Below are 10843 nucleotides of genomic sequence, written 5' to 3'. Positions count from 1 at the left end.
GTGATGAACAGACATGCATGTGGACAAAACAGCTACATAAATAAATAAATTAATTAATTAAAAAAAAAGAGAAGCTCAACCTGAAGTTTGACTGAGAATAGTTACTACGGTGACAGGAACAAAGGAGAAAACACCTCTGTGGCATTTCCTGTAAATTAGCTTGTGTTGTCCTCACTGGCTAATCTTGTAAATTGTACTATGTACATATTATCTCTATGTTACAAAGGCGACCAAGAGGCTTACTGAGGCCAGTTAATGTGTGATCAAAATTGAGAGAGAGAGTTAAACAAATCACCTTATCGTTCAACTTTTCTGTCTTCATCCATGCTACCTCACCTGCCTTGCCTTCAAATCCGTAACTGTGTGTGTCTGTCTGTCCCTCCCCCCTGGCCACACACCCCACATCTGGCATCTCATCACCTCACTGTAGTAAGGGTAAGGAGCCCTGGGGAACTGTAAAACAAACAGAACTGGACAGGAGATTACACGGGAAAGTAGTGAGTGACCTGAGGCTAGCCTGGGCTTACCCAGTAACCGAAAGATACTGGGCAAACATGGTATTAAAAAGGGTGATTTATTTCTTAATTTCTATTTGCATCCATGTGTGACAACCAAAGACGTTACATTTCCAGCTCTTGATGGGTCCTATCTGTCTTACTGACTGGCCAACTAGCTGATTTTCCTAACAGTTTCTCTGGAGAGAAGAACACAGTTGAGTGTGAGCAGGCATGTGAATAAGTGGATGAATGCTATTTTGAATGATAGACTACCAGTTTGCTAAAACCTGGAACAAAAAGCATGATACATGACTTTGCAGCAGAGCCTACCTCCCGATTCTTTCTTGACTTTGATTCAAAAAGCTGATACACAGGCCCCTGAGTGGGAGGCAATCAGGTAGTGAGTGCTTGACCACAGCCAGGTGCCACCATGCTTCACGTGCTAATGGTGAACTCTCCTCGGCTGGTGCTCTGCGGGGAATGGGCCCCTTTGTAGCAGTGGTCTTGCTGGCTCTCCCACCTTCCTGATGCCTGTTCAGAGTGATACACTGGGTCATATGATCAGAATGTACACAATGTGTGAATCAGGGCTCTGCAGAGAGTCAGAACCAACAGGACATAAAGAGAGGCAGAGACAAATGCAGGAGGTGGGATTTATTAGAATCACGTGAAGGCTATTCTCAGCTGTTAACCTGACAACCAAGAATGAACTGCAGTCCAGAAATGGAGAGAGCTACAACCCAGAAATGGGAGGGCACACTTGTGATCTGGGTTTTGAAGCAAGACAGCACACCTTCATACCAGATCTTGAGACTGGAGGACACGCACCTTTAATCCAGACCTTGAGGCCGGAAGGCACATCTTTAATCTGGGCCACACCTTCTGCTGGAAGGACAAGCAGAAGAAGGAAGTGGGTGTGTTTGTTTTTTGCCTATTTGCCCTCCCCTTGTCAGCACATCCATCCCTTCACTGGCATTGGAGCCTGCTTCTTCCAGATTCTAGCAAACACAGAACAGCTGAGATCCCAGCCTCTTGGGACTGAGCAACTCTAGATTCTTGGACTTTCTATTGTTGGACTGCAGTCATTCCAATAAATTCCCATATGCGCGCGCTCGCGCGCACGCACAGAGAGGGGGGGTTGAGGGGGGGAGAGAGAGAGAAAGAGAGAGAGAGAGAGAGAGAGGTGGGGGGGGGGAGAGAGAGATTCATTCCTAAATTCTGTGGCTCTAGAGAACCCTGACTAACAAATTGACTGATGTAAGTACAGGGATAAGCAGGCTGCCGGTGCCAGAGAATTTAAATTCTGATGTTGGAGAAAGTGGTCCCAGCTACAGGAGGGACAGCAAACTCACCCTCCCTCTGTTTTGTTGTCCTACCCCATCCCCTAACTGGTCACAGTCCACCCACACCCACCCCGAGGACGGACCTTCCCCATTGAGCCCACCGACACAGTGTCAATCCCTCCCAAGAACACCCTCACAGCATTCCCAGAACACTTTACTAGCTATCTGCATACCTGTCATCCAGTCACGGTGACATCCAGACATCTTCTCTTCTGGTTCTGCAGAAAGTGTGGTCAGGTAGACTGCTGGTGGGCCAGCATCTGCGGCAGGCAGGCTCACCAATTCGGGAATACTTAGAAAACGTGTAGCCACTGCACCTAAACTGTGCTCTCCAGCTGCTCTAGCAGGAGCAAAAGTCATTTGATTCCACAGCTGGACCAGGTTCTCAGGAGGGGCAAGACTTATTTATTGCCTCTTTCATTTATTTATTAACATAAAATTATTAGGTTTTGCTATGATATTTTTTTCTAATAAAATGATCCCAAACTCATAGGTCTCTGCCCCCCAAGTGCTGGGATTAAAGGCATGGACCACCACTGCCGGGCTGTTTCTTGAGCTGTTTCTCCCTGGCCCTTTCTCCTCCCCTCTCACTCTCTAATCCTCTTCCCCATAGTCTTCCTTTTGTTCTCAGGTCACAGGTGTCCTTTTGTTCCTCTCCCTTCTTTCTCAACACCACTTGGTCCCCTCCTTTGGTCCCCAACCTTGTGTCATATTTTTTACGTTCTCACGTCCCTCATTTACATATATGCAGACATCAACACATCTGCCTATGACAGAGAACATGTGAATTTTATCTTTCTGAGTTTGGATCCTCTCACTTAATATAGTATTTTCCAGATCTGTCCAATTTCCTGCATATTCATAACTTTATTTTTCTTTACAGCTAGGTAACATTCCATTTGTTTAAATTCCACATTTTACTATACGTTTATTTACTGATGGACATCTAGGCTGGTTCCATTTCCTTGCCATCAAGAATATAATGCAACAAGAATACAGATGTGTAAGAATCTCTATGTTAGGATATAGTCTATCAGTATGGGTCATTTTAACCTACAGGGTTTCTCTGCATAACTGCCCTGGCTGTATTGGAACTTGTTCTGTAGATCTGGCTGGCATTGAACTCACAGAGATCCACCTGTCCTGTCTCCAGAGCGCTGAGATTAAAGGTGTGCACTATCACCCAGCAATTTTAATTTTTTGGTAAATGCCACACTGATTTAGTAATGGCTTAGTAATGTCTTACTAGCTTACATTCCCACCAGCAGTGAATATGAGTCCCCTTTTCTCTACATTTCTTCAAGAAATCACATAGCATTCTGATTGTAAATGTATCCTTTTAGCTGTAAAATAAGCAAGATACAACCATTGCTCTTAGAGCTCTCATGCACAATGGAAACAAGCAGGTTAAATGTTACCAAGTATGGACATAAAACTCGTTGGGACATCAAGGAGACTAATAGCTGAGTCAGCCTCGGAACCACAGGTCTGCAAACACCTGGCTCATGGCTGGATTCTTAAATGACAGCCGTTTCCTAAACAATGCAAATGGAGGAAATATTCTCAGCAGATAGCACAGCAATACCCAGGTAGAGCTGAAGGAGGAAAGGCAGAGCATATAAAGTTTGGTAAGCAAATGAGATGTTAAATTCAAACACAAAGTCAGGCTAGCGAGATGGCTCAGCAGGTAAAGATGTTTTGTTGCAGCAAAGGTGCTTGCTGCCTGAGGACCCGTGTGGGCTCCATCCCCCAAACCCGCGCGATGAGAACAAATGCCTGAGAGATGCTCTCTGATCTTCACAAGCATGCTGCAGTACGCATGTACTCACTCATGCTCTTCTCTCTCTCACACACACACTAAAATAAACCAAGGCAATCAAGGTTTGGTTTTGCTTTGCTTTGTTTTTCAAGACAGGGTTTCTCTGTGTAGCTTTGGAGCCTGTCCCAGACTTGCTCTGTAGTCCAGGCTGGCCTGGAACTCCCAGAGATCCACCTGCCTCTGCCTCCAGAGTACTGGGATTACAGGCGTGTGCCACCACCTCCTGGCTGGTAATAAAGTTTTTAAAAAGCACAAATTAGCAGGCTTTACTATAAGTTTGCCAACTAAACATCTCCAGAACAGTGGCCAGAGAATCTGTCAGTCAGCATATACCAAGTAGTTGCTTTTCTTTTTCTTTCTTCTTTTTTTTGGGGGGGGGGCGGAGTACAGGGGCCTCACTGTGCTGCAGAGCTAGTCTAGAATTTACAATCCTCCCATGTCTGCCTCCTAAGAGCTGGGATTATAGACACCTATCACCATTCTTGGCTACTGTAACTTTGATCAACACTGGCTAACTGAAAAGTTATTGAAGTGCTTCAAAACCAGGGGAAACTAGTCAGGATAGAAATTTCACTGATTGGTGGCGTGGAGCCCGAAGTCAGGGAAACCACATTAATAGCAACAGGTTCTAACTGCACAATAAGCTGCAATAAGTGCAAGCTTCAGGGGCTACATTTAAAATGCATTTACAGGGCCAGAGAGATGGCTCAGTGGTTAGGAGTGTGTACTGCTCTTATAGAGGATCCAGGTTTGGTTCCCAGACTTCAGGCAGCTCACAACTGTCTTTAACTCCAGCCCTAGGGGGATTCAAGCCCTCTGTCCTTTATGGACATCTGCACATACCTACACACAGAGACATAATTTAAAAAAAAGAAAAAATCTTTAAAAAATTTATTTAAGGGCTGGAGAGATGGCTCAGTGGTTAAGAGCACTGCCTCTTCTAGAGGTCCTGAGTTCAATTCCCAGCAACCACATGGTGGCTTACAACCATCTGTAATGAGATCTGGTGCCCTCTTCTGGCCTGAAGGCATGCTTGCAGGCAGAATAGTGTATACATAATAATAAAGAAAACTTTAAAAAAATTTATTTAAGATGGCTAAAGACATTTGTTGCATAAATTTGATGAACTGAATTCAATTCCCAGGTGGACGTTGTCTTGAGACCCACCCTTGGCATGCACGAACCCCTCCCACATATACTTCACACATAATAACAGTAGTAGATACAAATCAATAATATTTGGGGGCATTTAAAGTCTAAGATGTGGGTGACTTATGACTGCATGTTGACGAATGAGGAGCGGGAAAATGAGAGGATGGCACAGTGGGGTCTTCTTTCTCCTCCTCCTCCTCTTCTCTTCTTCTTTTCTTTTTTGAAGAATTATTTATTATGTATACAGTGTTCTGCCTGCATGTATGCCAGAAGAGGGCACCAGATCTCATTATGGGTGGCTGTGAACCACCCTATGGTTGCTGGGAATTGAACTCAGGACCTTTGGAAGAGTAGCAAGTACTCTTAACTTCTGAGCCATCTCTCCAGCCCTGCACTGCTATTCTTACACCTGATAAACTCAAGGATCCTGATGGCAGACTTTTGTTAACTGTTCATGTCAGCTAGCGTGTCTTTGTGTTGTTGATAGTCAAGGAAGAGAGATGATGAATGGAGACGAAACAGCTATAAGACACAGAGGTGAAAACATCCGGTCGGGCTTTGACCTATGAGCATGGCACATGGAATGTGACAAGCAGTTGGTATAAAATAAATGTATGCCCGTGTTTCGTGAATCCTGAAGGAATATGGTCACCTCAAAAGAGCAGAACAAAAACACAGAAGAAAAATAAATGTCAAGGGAAAAGATTTAAAAAAATACAACTCAATGGCTCACACCTTTAATCCCAGCATTCAAGAGGCAAAGGCAGGCAGATCTCTGTGAGTTCAAGGACAGCCTGGTCTACAAGAGCTAGTTCCAGGATAGACTCGAAAGCTACTGAGAAACAAAACAAACAAACAGACAAACAAACAAACAAAAAAGGCAACTCACTTAGGACACTAAAATGCTTAGGAAGGAAAGTTAAATGTTTACTTCCATGAATGATGTAGAAATGATCCTTTGGTTATCATGGTAAAAGCAGAATTGTCCGTCTTAGGATTATTAAATATGATTAAATCATATAAATATAATAAAATGAAATGTATTAACGAAGAGAAACCTCCCTATATCAACCAAGCATTACATGGTTTTTACTCCAGATGTGTGAGGCATCCACACTCAGTGTTTCCATTTCTGCTTAGGAAAAACCAGCCACTGGTGAGCAATGTAATGATGCCATTGGCTTTGCTCAAGATCAGGGGAGTAATTCCTAGGCTTAGCTCAAGGAAGGACTGGAATGCCTGAGTCACACTGAGCCATCCGTCAGAAATCACAGTGGGGTGAGATTCCATCTGGGATGACTGCCAAACAAGTACTCAGTGTTATTTGTCTTGGAATTTTGTGTAAAAACTTTAAAATTTATTATTAAATGATCACTGGACTACGGCATTTGTCAAGTATGATAATTCTTTGGAGCATATTTGTTCTTTTTCCTCTCATACTTAAATATTCCTTTAAAAACATACGTGTACATGGGATTTAGCTTTTGAGATGGTATCTCACTATGCAGCCTAAGCTGGCCTTCATCCCACCATACTCCTACCTCAGTCTTCTGAATGGTGTGATTACAGGCAAACTCCACCTTATCCAGCTAAAATATATTTCTAAGCATAGCCTCTGAAATAAATGTCATTTCAGCATGTCATTCTCCTGGCACACAGACACAAAATTTCATATTGACCCACCCGCACACACACACATACATACACACAGGCACACTCACAGAAACACATGCTCTTTCACCTTTCTTTCACCTTCCCACACACATAAACACAATGCACACACGCACATACACACAATGCACACGAACACAACATAAAAATGCAACACACAATCGCATGTACAAGCACACATGCATAAACCCTCTAGCACACCCATATAAACACATGCACATATGTAGAAACATGTGTGCACACACTATTGGGAATAGAAGGTCACAAAGGACAATTAGAGTTTAGATACATGTGCTCATTTGACTATCCAGGATGAGACAGAGATGGCTAACACTGGACAGCCAGAGGGCCAGAGAGCCAGTGACTGTTATATAACCACTCCTGGAAAAATACTAGTTATTTTATGATTCTGTTTAAACACAGCCTAGAGAGCAAAAACTTCAGCTGTCTATCTATAGGCCTGTGTGTCTAATTCTGTGCAGCTGTGTGCTGATGTGTTCTGGGTACCTTCCAGCATCTACCTGTGTTTCAGTAAATAAAGCATGTCACATTTGCCTATGGCTCCTCAGCTCTTTAATTTCCCAATCCCCTGTGACCTTTCTCCTTTTGTGGTGTTGGAGCTCAGACCCAACACACACACACACATACACACACACACACACACACACACGTATGTACACAAATATACATGCAAACACACATGCATGCATAATCACACGCACAATAAAACCACACACATACACATGAGCACAGGCACACACACATACATAAGCGTATCCACAAACATGTACATAATACATGAAAACATACACACAAAAACAAATATAAATACAATTATGTACCTAAATATACGCACACACATATCCAATATATGCATGTGCACACACACATGCTCAAAATATACACATGTGCAAGTGTGAAATGCACACAGATCGTGCTTTTTAAAGTGCTAGCATATGCCAAATTATAAGAATAGATTTAAACATACAATCAAGTTATTTTCTCAGTGTTCTAAGAACACTGCAAAATTCATAGATAATCTGAACGCAAAAGAAACACTAGCATGGTAGTGCACACCTGTAATGCTGGTGCTTGTTTGGAGGCGGGAGGACTAGGAGTTCAAGGTCATCCTGGCTATTTAGTGGGTTGTATAAAATCCTTTCTAAATAAATAAATAAATAGGATTCCATCATACAAAAGGTGAGAGGGTTAAACCACAGGAATGAATTCGGAATTAGCAGAAATGTGAGTAGTTCCGAATTAGTTGAAGCAAGAAGTACAAGATGGGAAAGACACAGGCATTGAGGCTGGACTGGCAGGCAGGGCTAGATTGTGAAAAGCCTCAATAACAATGTAAGAGGATTAAATCACTAACCAGAAGGCAAATGGGCAAAAACAATGTTTGTTTCCCAACACAGGGTTTCTCTGTGTAGTAGTCTGGCTGTCCTGAAACTCGCTCTGTAGACCAGGATGGCCTCAAATACAGAGATCCAACTGCCTCTGCCTCCCAAGTACTGGGATTAAAGGCATGCACTACCACGCCAGCTAAAAGCAATGTATTTAAAAGCAGGAAATAGTGCGGCCAGGCTTATTGTTAAACGCAAAGCGGTTGCAGAGATGGCTTGGTGATTAAGTGTACTTGCAGATCTTGCAGAGGATCCAATTTCAGTTCCCCACACCCATAAGTAGCTCACAGCTGCCTGTACTCCAACTCAAGGGGATTTGATGCTCTCGTTTGGCTTCTATGGATGCACGCACGCGCATGTGCGCTTTTTTTTTTTTTAAGAAGGCAAACAGCAGTGGAGAGCAGAGCGTATAAAACTGGCAGCAGCTGGGACTTGAAAGCAGCAGTAGAAAGGAGGGTTGAGGGACTGAAATGTTTGCATAGGAAATGGAAAGGTGGATGAGGAGGAAACGGGGTTCTACCGAGCAGTGGTGCAGAGAGCACAGCACCAAGGCTGGCAAGATGGCTCAGCGGTTAAAGCATTTGTGCTGTAGGCAAAAAGGCTGGACCTGGGACTCCCTAAAACCCACATAAATGATGGGTGGGTGTGGCAGCTCACCTGTAATTCCAGCCATGGAAGGCAGAGACAAAGGATCTCCAGAACAAGGTTGCTAGCCCAGACCGGCCATATTAACAAGCTTTGGAATTGACCGGGCACCCTCTTCAAAGACTAAGGTGGAAGAGTGATTGAGATAGAGTCCTCACATCAATCTTAGGCCTTGACACACGTGCGCACACATGCACACCTCCTCTGCACACACACCCTCACACACACCACGCATATACGAGAAAGGAAAAACAAACACATGAGATGTTAGACATTCACTGTACAGACCAGACCCTAGGTCACGTGAACCCGCTTCAACCATACAATGGAGGCCAGGTGGTGGTGGCACACGTCTTTAATCCCAGCACTCGGGAGGCAGAGGCAGGCGGATCTCTGTGAGTTCGAGGCCAGCCTGGTCTACAATAGTTCTAGCACAGGCACCAAAAGCTACAGAGAAACCCTGTCTCGAAAAAAAGAATGGAATGAGTACTACCTATCGCACTCAGAGTTAGAACAGGTCTAAGATTAAATGGAGGGGAGATACTGCACTTAAAACAACCTAAAAGACCTGTCTGAATGGTCTCAAGTGTCAGGGGGTTTTAAGTAGCTTGTGAATTAGTACTGTTTCTGCTTTTAGTCTGCACTGCAACCAGGGCTGCACTTAGAACAAGCATTCAACAGTTTTAAGTGTGGCTCCAGGCAGGCAGCAGCTGTACCTGTGAGCATGTCAGAAATGCAGTCTCAGACCTCACACAGACTAGTTAGGGCAGGGCACAGCAGCAATATTCTTGAAAGCTCTCTGAACTGATTCTATTGTGTGGTCTATTATGAGAATTGTTGATTTCAACACTGAAATTGCTGATTTCATTCAGATTATTATTATTATTGTTGTTGTTTTTTGAGACAGGGTTTCTCTGTCACAGCCCTAGCTGTACTGGAACTAGCTCTTGTAGATCAGACTGACCTCGAACTCAGAGAGATCCGCCTGCCTCTCCCTCCCGAGTGCTGGGATTAAAGGCATGCGCCACGACCGTCCAGCCTCAGATTATTTTTTTAAGGTACCAGTATTCCTCCTAAATCATAGGAAACTGGCACAGTTTCACGAGACAATGAATCTCAGAACATTAAATATGACCCAAACTCTGGAAAATGTGTCTGCCACCTAACTGATATGCTCTCACAAATAGCTGTTGATCATTACAATCATGCGATTTCATTCACTCCTCATAAGCATACAACTATTGGCAAAATAACATCACTTGATTAAAGCAACCCACTCTGCTAAAACACAGATTAGCATGCAAATCTCCCAACAGTTGAACCAGGATATTTCTGCAATATCATATTTTTCCAAAATTAAAGTTACAATTTAGTATTGTTAATTTGGGTTCAGTAACTAAAATTAAACAAAGTTTTTTGTGTGCATTTATTTAGTTGCATGTGTGCACATGCCTGTAATACATGTGCATCAAAGAACAGCCTGTGGAATGTCAGCTCTCCCTCCATCATATGATTTCCAGGGAAAGTAGTTATTTACTCCATCATATGTGTGTGTGTGCCTGAGTATGTGTATGTATGCATATACATACATATATGTGGTGTGTGTGTATGTTTCTGCTGCTTAGAGAAGCCAGGAGGGGGCAGCACACACCCTGGAACTGGAGTTATGGAGTTATAAACAATTATGGGAGCCAAATCTGGGTCCTCTAGGGAGCAGCAAATTCTAACCATTGAACAATCTCTCCAGATCTGGGGAAATTTTAATAAATTAAACCTAAGTAAGGTCTCATGCTTGCTGGGAAAAATTACTGTCAGAAACCTCTGAAATAAAATTAGGTAAATGACACTCACCTGTAATCCCAGGATTTGAGGTGGAGGCAGAAAGATCAGAAGTTCAAGGATAGCCTCAGCTACATAGTGAATTGAAGGCCAGCTTGATGTGGGAGTCTTCTGTTTGTGTTGATTTCATTCATTAATAAAGAAACTGCCTTGGCCCATTTAATAGGCCAGCCCTTAGGTGGGTGGAGTAGACAGAACAGGGAGAAGGAAGTGAGGTAGATGGCTCAGACAATTGCCCCGCCTCTCCTCTCTGGGACAGACGCCATGAAGCCAGCCACCAGGTCAGACATGCTGAATTTTTCCCAGTAAGACACCATTTGTGGTGTTACACAGATTATTAGATATGGGTTAGTCAAGATGTGAGTTAGAGGCTGAAACTAATGAGCTAGGCAGTGTTTAAATGAATACAGTTTGTGTGTTGTTATTTCGGGGCATAAGCTAGACAGGTGACCAGGAGCAGAGTGGCGGGAA

The sequence above is a fragment of the Arvicola amphibius genome, chromosome 12 (assembly GCF_903992535.2).
Source record: "Arvicola amphibius chromosome 12, mArvAmp1.2, whole genome shotgun sequence".
Classification (NCBI taxonomy): Eukaryota; Metazoa; Chordata; class Mammalia; order Rodentia; family Cricetidae; genus Arvicola; species Arvicola amphibius.
Note: the sequence above shows the minus strand (reverse complement) of the source record.